Source organism: Nelumbo lutea, chromosome 1, assembly GCF_056320005.1.
Source record: "Nelumbo lutea isolate HS-2025 chromosome 1, American lotus-T2T, whole genome shotgun sequence".
NCBI lineage: Eukaryota > Viridiplantae > Streptophyta > Magnoliopsida > Proteales > Nelumbonaceae > Nelumbo > Nelumbo lutea.
The window spans coordinates 109,261,486-109,271,069 of NC_142684.1; the positions used below are offsets into that span (position 1 = coordinate 109,261,486).

Here is a 9,584-nt window from a genome sequence, read left to right on the forward strand (position 1 = left end):
GAAGCCATTCACGACGCTCATGTGGGTTGTTTAACAATGGACTTGTTGTTAGGTTGATAGAACGGGAGCACCACCCAGATTTCAATGGCTTTGTGCTGAACCAGTTTGGAACACTAATTAACCCCTCCTTCACGACATTATTCTCATTATATGGTAAGGAAAAGTGATAGTGTTCTCAAGTCTTTTTGTCTGGATATTGTCCTCGCTTCAGATTGAACTAAGGAATGAAAGATAGTAGAAGGTTCAGAGAAACACACTATCTCTGACATTTACTTTTCAAGAACACTCACACCAGGGAAGGTACAAAATCCTCTTACCTCCTCAATTTCTCCTTTTCTCCCTGTTATTTTTTCTTGCATTTTCTTTTTCTTTTGAATTGATGATCTGAGATACGTGAATGGTGTTTCAGAAAAAACCCAAGATACTCTGCCAGAAAAATACGAAATCGTCACAGATCAAGAACTAATCCTCCACCTATTTCTGATCTGGGTTAGTATATCTTTGATTTCCGCTTTGTTTCTCATGAGAATTTTGATTTGTGTTGTCAAACTTTCGTTTCAGATGAAATTCAGTGAACCCAACTTGTGCAATTCGTTCTTTCTTCCCTTGATCTAGTATTCTTTCGTGAAAATTCAATATGGCCGGACAAGGAAAGTCTCTTTGAGTTGGAGCATCGAAGAAGGCAACACCGAGAAACAGCTTGGCCGGTCTACAATTTTCGGTTGGTAGGATCACTAGGTTTCGGAAAGCCTGCAAGTACACATAGAGAGTCAGTGTTGGTGTTCTTGTGTATCTCTCTGTTGTTCTAGAATATCTTGTAGCCGAGGTTCGTTTTTCCCACACGATTCCCTCCCTCTGGTTTTCACATAGTTTTGTTCGAAGGATTGAATAAATATACCAAATTGGCTAGAAACGCAGTAATGGTGGCCGTTACGATGAGGCATATTCAGTTGGTGGTGAGAAACGATGAAGAACTTTGCAACTTGTTGGGTGTCGTTACGGTTGCAAATGGTGGCCGTTACGATCGCAAATGAAGAAGAACTTAGCAAGTTAATTCCTCATCCGATCTCTCGTCCTCTCTTCAGATTCTTGCTTTCTTGCTTTCTCCGTTACGTTTTAGATTGGTATCCATTGCGTCTTGGTCGAGATATCTTCTCAGTTCTCATTGTTCAAATAAACTAGAAAGGGTAATTTGGGGATTTAAATAAATTAAATATTTGAATAAAAATTATTTTTGAAAATAACTTATGGAAGGTTAACGGGAGGGGTATTTGTCTAATGGCAAAAGTTCAGGGGGGTTTTTGTCACAAATTAAAGTATAAGGGGGTTCTTTGTCACTGACACCATAGAACAAGGGGATCTTTGTAATTTACCTCAAAAGTAATGAGATTCTTATCGGCATGGTTTTTAAAAATGAACCGGTGACTGGACCGGTCAGGGGTCGGGTTACCTGTTCAAATGGTTCGACCGTTTGACCTGAACGATCGACCCATTCTAACAAAAAAGTAAAAATTAAAAAAAAAATGGAAAACAATCAAAACCATTCGAACGGTTAATTGGCCAGTTTAGCGGTTTGCTGACCAATATCAACGGTTTTGGCAGAAAAAAACGATTTTGGAGGAAAACGAAACCGGTCAGGTGATTAGTTCCTGGTTTTTCGGACCAACCGTCCAGTTTTGAACACAGTACTTACTGGAAACGGCCTTCGACAGCGACGATCACACTGCAGCGGATGAGAGATGAGGGGGAAGAGGTTGGTAATGAAGGAGAGAACTGAAGGAGGTTGCAATCGAAACCCTACTTAGAAACCAGTTGCTTTTCCTCATGACATGTCATCCCACACGTAGGATACATGTTAGCACCACATCAGGTAGCCGCTGGGAGCAATGGCTCACCGATACACCGAGGGGATTTTGATTTATGATGCCTTGTTGATTTTTTTCTTTTATTCTCAAAAACGCATAAACCAAACATTTTGTAGTGAAAACATCGAGGTAGCACCGTTTTTTGAAAAAAACAAAACCGATACCAAACACCCCTAGGTGCCAAATGATGAAATCGGATCTAATAGGCACAATATAAATAAACATGTTAAATGATCACTTGATAAATATTTTGACATCTGTCAAAAGTCAGTTTTAATCTTTTTCAAGGGTGGGTTGAAGGTATTTTAAGGGTCTAGTGTAAAAATAAATGGCCGGCACCTCAGCCTTGCACACTCCTTCCTACATCAAGATTTGGGAGCCAACTCCCTATTTAGGCACTCGCGATGCACGAGAGCTCGACAAGTTCTTGTGGCAAATGGAACAATACTTTGCTGCAGCCAATGTGGTTGATGAAAGGACTCAGGTAAATACAACTACAATGTATTTAACTGATACACCTACATTGTGATTGCGCAGAAAGTGTGTTGACATAGAACGTGGTACGTGCACCATACAATCATGGGATGATTTTAAGTGAGAGTTGAAGAGACAGTTCTATCCAGAGAATGTGGAGTTCCTTGCCCGTCGAAGGATGAAGTCCCTCAAGCATGGTGACTCGCTCCATGAGTATGTGAAGGAATTCTCTACTCTCACATTAGAAGTCATCGACATTCAGATAAAGACCTATTGTTCAATTTCATGGATGGCCTAAAGCCTTGGGCCGAGCTCGAGCTCCAATGATGCAATGTTGAAGACCTTGCCTCTGCCATGGTCATGGCCGAACAACTTAGTGAACTGAGATTGCCGGGTGATGAAGGGACCAAGCCAGCCATCCCACGTGCTGCACATTTGAGTAGGGGAGATAGACAACCAAGTCCCCCGAGAGAGAAGCAGCCCTACCACAACCAGCCAGCACAGTACCAGAAGGGAAAGCACCCACAAGGAAGTTGCAACTCCTACAACAACAAGTACCAAGGTAGACCAACTTGTCCGCCTACATGCTACATTTGTGGGGAGGAACACCTGACAAGACATTGCCTGAAAAGGGAGAAGCTAAATGCCCTCATTGCCAAGTTCAGTGATGACGAGCATAGTGATGGGGAGCGGAGTACATAAGCGCCAAGAGTGGGCGCCCTACAAATTTTCAATGCTATGATGAAGAAAGGGCCTACCTCCAAACAACTCACCTCAGTTAAGAGAGGACTAGGGTATGTTGATGTAACCCTTGGCGGGAGGCCAACTAGGGCCATAGTTGACACGAGGGCAAATCACAACTTCATATCCATTGCAGAGGCCAAGAGACTTCATTTGGCCATCTCCAAAGAGCCCGACTGGCTCAAAGCAGTCAACACAGGTGCCAAACCTACTGAAGGCATGGCTCGCCAAGTAAGACTACAACTCGACACCTGGAATGGAGAGATTGACCTCAAAGTTGTTCATATGGATGACTTTGATGTTGTCCTTGGAATGGACTTCATGATACAGGCAAGAGCGGCACCGATGCCTCACCTTGACACTCTGATGATCTTGGACGAGCAGTTACCTTGCATGGTCAACATGATCGCCATGGCTAGTACCAAGAAGAGGCAAGTCTCAGCCTTGCAACTCCAACACCAATCTCAACCTCAAGGGATGGCAAAGAGATCTACAACCACCACCACTATTGCAATCAGAAGTGATCGCAACGACTCCAAGAAGAAGTGAACGCTAGCATCAGTGCCAACACCGCCACAGCACCAGCAACAATAGCGGAAGCCACCTTTGCAACAGAAGCCGCATATGCCCACAACTAATGGGCCCAAGAGAAGACCCAAGGCTAACCTCAACTATAACCGTACCCACTACCTCAATCATCGGGGAGAGCGAGTGCCACCCAAGCAATATAGGAATCACATTCTCACCCCTCATCAAGCCGAACCACGTAGTAGCATGGTGAGCAACCATCATTGGGCAAAAATGTAGGGGAGCCAATACCCGAAAATTCCAAACCATCATTTTGACCCAGCCTTGGCCACCAATTTTCCTACCACCATCGGGGAATGCCCAAAATCCTACCTTGAAGCAGCCAGGCAGGGGCTTAACTTAGGGTCTATCCATAGGTTTTTCCACCATCAAGGTCATCCACAAGCCATCCACCCAACCTCCTATCCGGGCCTTGAAAAAAACCCTATCCGTGGAGCAGTTGAAGAACCTTCCTTCACCAATAAGAAACTCGAGCCAAAAGCATAAACTGGTCTTCAAGGACGAAGATGGAATTGAGTGGGGGAGAATGTCACAAGTGACCGTTTTGCCGTGCCTTCAAGTGCCATCACCACGCCCACAGCATGCCATCCGAGTATCTAAGGGTGTGTCTTGGGTGGGACATTGCAAGTATTTTGTATGGGGGGATTGCCAATGGCATTATTATAATTTTGTAGTATGATTTTTCACATCTTTCATGTTTCTTATTGCCACCCCCCCAAAAGCTTAACGTACTCTTTGAGGGGAGGTAGGTAGTTGAGTGAGTCAATAGCGTGTAAAGGTTAAAAACGAGGTCCCCTCGACACTAAACTGTGTGCTTGTGCTTACCATCAATCAATGCAATACAAGTAGCCTTTTGACTAATTTGTGTGGCTTATTGTTGCTTTTTGTGTGTTGTTGCTTGCATTAATAGGCTTTCTTGACTCCATCGAGTGCTGCATGGGGCCTCATTGAATAGCCCCGTGACAACCTTGCATCGATTATTCCAAATATTCCACATAATGATAGCACCTGTGCGTGGGATTCCGCCAAGTTAACCATAGGAGAAGCCAATCTTGGAGTAAATTAGCAGCAAGTTGCTCTAATCGAAGATAAATATTTAACCAAACCAGACCCTTTGAGTTACTTCACATGCAAATTAAACATAAATGAGTTAAGTTCTCAGCTTGTAAGCCACGCAAAGGGACAAATAGGATTTATCACTTTTGAATGCCTAGTAGGCGATGCAGGCGCCGTTGGTAAAGCACCCACTAAACAACGCCATAAGAAAACATGAATGTTTTATCTTCTAAAAGGTCAGCCATGTGATTTCTCCAAATGCAAAAGTGGATGTTGAAGATTGTGCTTTATTAGAACACACAAATTTATATGCTGATGAAGAAGTGGTGAGAATATTGTGAGGTGTGTAAAGCCATACTAAGACATCATCAATTTCCCAGGAGTGAAGAGGAATTAGAATAGTACAAATGATTTGGACCAATGGTTCAGCAAAGTAAGCCTGCAATCTGTTAACCAACCAAGTATTAGCATTTGGATCTATAAAATGTGCCACTCTTAAAGATGAAGAGGAATGAAGAAGGGTAGATCGGAGAGTCTCTGGAGTGGCCCCTAACCGAAGCCAAGGATCACAAGACCAATCAATGGACCAGCCATTCCCCACCAACCAACGGCAACCAGTTTTCAACAAAGGACGACATTTCAGCATAACAGCCCATGTGTAAGAGGGTCGGGAGGGAGCTTTGACCGACCACAAGTTATGAGCAGTAAATAAATAGTTAGAAGTTAACACTTTAACCCAGAGTTGATCACCACTTTTTAAAAACCTCCAACAAAGTTTCATGAGTAAAACAAGATTTAGCAATCTGAAATCTTTGAATCCAAGACCTCCTTGAGATATAGGAACACAAAATGGGGACCAATTCTTTATAAAGACATGTCAGTCATCATCGAAGCAACCCCACCAGAATTTTCTTGTAAGACCTATTAAAGTGTCATAGTGATTTTGAGTCAACAATTTATTGGACATGATATAAGTAGGGAGAGATGTGATTGTGCTTTGAATTAAAATTGATTTGCCAGCATGTGATAATAATCAACCTTTCCAACTCTCTAATATGTATATATGGATTTCACCTTAAGTATCACTTATGTAGCATCCTCTTTATAACCATGAGACTCATAAAAGTTACAACCCAAATAAGTTTCAGAACCAGTCATCATTTTAACTCCCAAGAAAGTAGTCACTTTTGTAGCAATGTGCACCGTCGAAGTCATTTTCGAATAACTTACTTGTTGACCTAACAAAGAACAAAATTCGTCTAGGTTGGCTTTAGTTAGGGTGACTTCCCCAATAGAGCCTCTACCAAAAATGAGGATGGCATCAACATACATTATATGATTTAAAGTTACACCTCCAGCCCCTAAACGAATTCCACAAAGATTATGAGCTTGTAAATCATTCAACAACAATCGTGACAGTACATCAATCCCCCAAATAAACAAATAAGGCGAGAGGGGGCATCCCTGATGGAGACCCCAATGGGGTTGGAAATGTTTAGATGGCATTCGGTTAATCAACACAGAATAGAAATCTGTGGCAATCCACTGCATAATTATATGGCAAAATTGGTCCGAGAAACCACACATCTTCAGAAATTTTTTTTTTTTTCTGAAAATAAACTAAAATGTATTACACACAGCGCCCAAAAGTCAGCAGAATAAATAAGAAGAGAAGGGGGAAGAAATAAGATGCTAAAATCTAGAGAAGAAGAAGAAGAAGAAGAAGAAAGAGCTTCCCGAGCCAGTCAATCAGCCACCTTATTTGTTTCTCTGTAGACATGTTGATAGTGAAGATCTCCTTTGAATAGATCTCTCTTCCCTAAGCAGCTTGAGATAATACCTTCCAAATTTTAAGGAACATCCACCTTTCTTTTGAGGCAAGAGATGACAAGAGATGAATCCTTCTATGATGATAGGAAATTCCTTGAAATTTGAAGCTTAGACATGGGCTTCCTATGCAGCCCAAGCTTCAGCCTGATTAATGGAACAAATACCAAGTTTATATGCTTTGATCGCTAGCACCATACCAAGATGGTCCCCGACTATATAAGCCACTGAACATTCTCCTTCACTACTGCGAGAGGCATCAAAGTTTATTTTGATAACACCATATTTTGGAGCATTCCAACTGATTTGTTTTCGCAACCGATTTTGGAGCATTTTCCTTCACACATCTTTAGAATTGACATCAAGAAAGACCACTCCATACGGTCATAAACTTTGGACAGATCAATTTTCTTAATGAAATTTCCATATCGATCTCTCTTCTTATGAATACTATCGAAGACTTCAAGAGGCAATGATTCGGTTATCCAGAATTTGCCGGCCAGGAGTGAATGCAGTTTTCATTGGAAAAATCAAACTATGGAGGAGGTGTTTCAATCTTGAAGTTATAATTTTGTACGTGACATTATTGAGGCCAATAGTTGGAAAATCAGACACAAACTCTATACCATCTTTCTTGGATATTAACACAATGTTGGTACCATTAACTGCTTTGATGTTCTAAGGATGTACGAAGAGAGACTGAACAAAATTAACTAGGTCTGGACCAATATCATCCCAAAATTGCTGGGAAAATAAGGCTGAAATTCCATTTGGGCCGGGGGCCTTAGTAGGACCAATTGCAAACAAATAGGGACAACACAAAGAAGCTCATTATCAGTTGTAGTAACATCACGAGGGGCAAACTCCGCAGGTATATCATCAAAAGAAGGAGAAGAGGATGTAAAAAGATTTGAATAGTAATCGGATACTGTTTTTTTTTTTCTCAATAACAAATGGATCTGAAGTCTAGTGGTCGTGGTAATCTTTCAACTAGAAAATACTATTTTTCCTTCTCCGATTTGATGCATAAGAGTGAAAAAAATTTACTGTTTCGATCACCAGCGTGCAACCAGTTACACCTAGTACGTTGATGCCAATAGTAATCCTCCAATTCAAGAGTTTCATCAAGTTCTTTTCGCAGGGCTCTCTCTTCTTCTGAGGGTTCGTTTGGTTTGAGGGATTAGGAGCCTGGAACCGGAATCGGAATGGCCCATTCCCATTCCAAGTGCTTACTTGATCAGAATGGGGAATGGGAATCTCTCGCATGGGGGAATGGCCATTCCCGACCACTCCCAGGGAATGTGATTCTCATTCCAGTTTATGGATTTTTTTTTTAACAAAAATGCCCTCCTCATTTTCAATGCAGTCGAAGAGACGAAACAGAAGTATTGGAGTTTCCCCATTTTCAATCCAGTCGAAGAGACGAATTGCGAGAATTCCAAGCCTTCTTCCATCGCCGAACCGAGAGCTGAACCAACCTCCAGCGAGGTAAGACCACTGCTGAACCATTCTCCTCCACCACCACCTCCTCCTCCTCCTTCGAAATCAACCGCATGCTCTAATTGAACCAACCTCCGGCGAGGTAAGACCACTGATTGAATCTTCTTCTTCCTCACCGGATACAATCTGAAACTGTTCCATCCTAAACCTCGTGCAGAGTCTGCATTTAGAGCATTGATCATTGCAGTAATTCAAAGGGAGAGAGATAGACAACATCCATCGATTCCAAGCCAATATTCTAACGGGTAAGTGCGTTCTACAATATTTTACCATTTTTTTGGTTTCGTTTCTTCCATTTTATATTTATGACTCCCTATTTAAATTGTTGTTGTCTCGAACTGACTAGGGCTTGAGGGAGAGGGATGGAGCTGGTTCTGTCAAATCAGCTTGAAAACTAGTAAACTCTCAACGCCTACCCAACCTCTTAATTTTTTCTTGGTAGAATGACCGATCAGCCCAAATCAGAATTTTATAACCCCAAAGTACAGGGAAAATGCATCCTGCCCGTGAATTTAACAGAAGGTAGTAATAGAGGAGGCTGGAATTCAGAATTCTGCATCATATGTATCCATATTTGTCCGTTTTTTCTTTCTAACTCCCATTACGGACTCGATGTATGATTAGTGTGATTGATGACCATCTGATATATATATTTTTTCTTTCCCTGTTTTCTCTTCCTAATTTTAAATATGGTGCCGTTAGTCCACTTGATGGTTATTTCGTTTGAATTATCTGGCCGACAACTGATCTGAACTCTCCCATAAGCAAGGAGGAGTTTCCCTGTAGAAGGCAAGAAATAGATAAATTATAAATTGTGATTAGTAAAAGATGATAAAAAATAATAATGAAAAGAAAAGGGAATACGTTAGAAGAAAAAAAAAAAAGTCTACGGATTAGAAGTGCTAGTTGTAATTAATTACTCCCCTTCTCCTTTCCATGAACTTTCAACGACCCATGTGATCCCTTTTTATCTCATATGGATGCTCCCACCTCCTTTATTTGATAGATGAGAGAGGATGAGAATAGCTGCTTCAACAATGCATGAAAGTGGTATAATTTATATAAAAAAAAAAGTATTAAAGTGCTATATCTTTGGGAGCCTAGAGTTTGGAATGTACTGTTCTCACCTCCCAGGAGTTCCTGAATTGCAATCTCAAGGATTCGTTCTTTCTCTCTGCTCAATCCAGTGGTTTCAATATCAAAAACAAAAAATGTGACAACTTGCTCTAGTACTTTGCTATCTGAAATCTTCTCTTGAATGTCACAGTATTGAACTCTTTCAAATTCTATCAGCTTTGGCTTATTTATGTTTAACTTAGTTGTGTCTGTAGCTTTTCCATCCAACACTTTCTGCCTGATTTCATATAGTTTATTGCTCTAGGTGTTTTCACTTCCGACTTTTATATGTCGCTGCTTCCATCTTCCCCTATATTGTTCCTTTGCAGAAGGTTCATGGGTGCTGGATCCATGCATATAAAAACTATAACTGTTTTTTATGAAGGGTGATTTGGCACGACCTAGCAAAAAGGGGAC

The 9,584-nt window shown here is 41.3% G+C and overlaps 1 long non-coding RNA gene across 1 annotated transcript; it reads left to right on the forward strand.

Moving 5' to 3' along the window:
• The first annotated feature begins 7,891 nt into the window (after positions 1 to 7,891).
• Positions 7,892 to 8,739, forward strand: LOC148876727 (uncharacterized). The gene is made up of 3 exons (XR_016110255.1): positions 7,892 to 8,133; positions 8,209 to 8,296; positions 8,398 to 8,739. It is a non-coding gene; the product is annotated as an uncharacterized LOC148876727 (long non-coding RNA).
• The last annotated feature ends 845 nt before the right edge of the window (positions 8,740 to 9,584 follow it).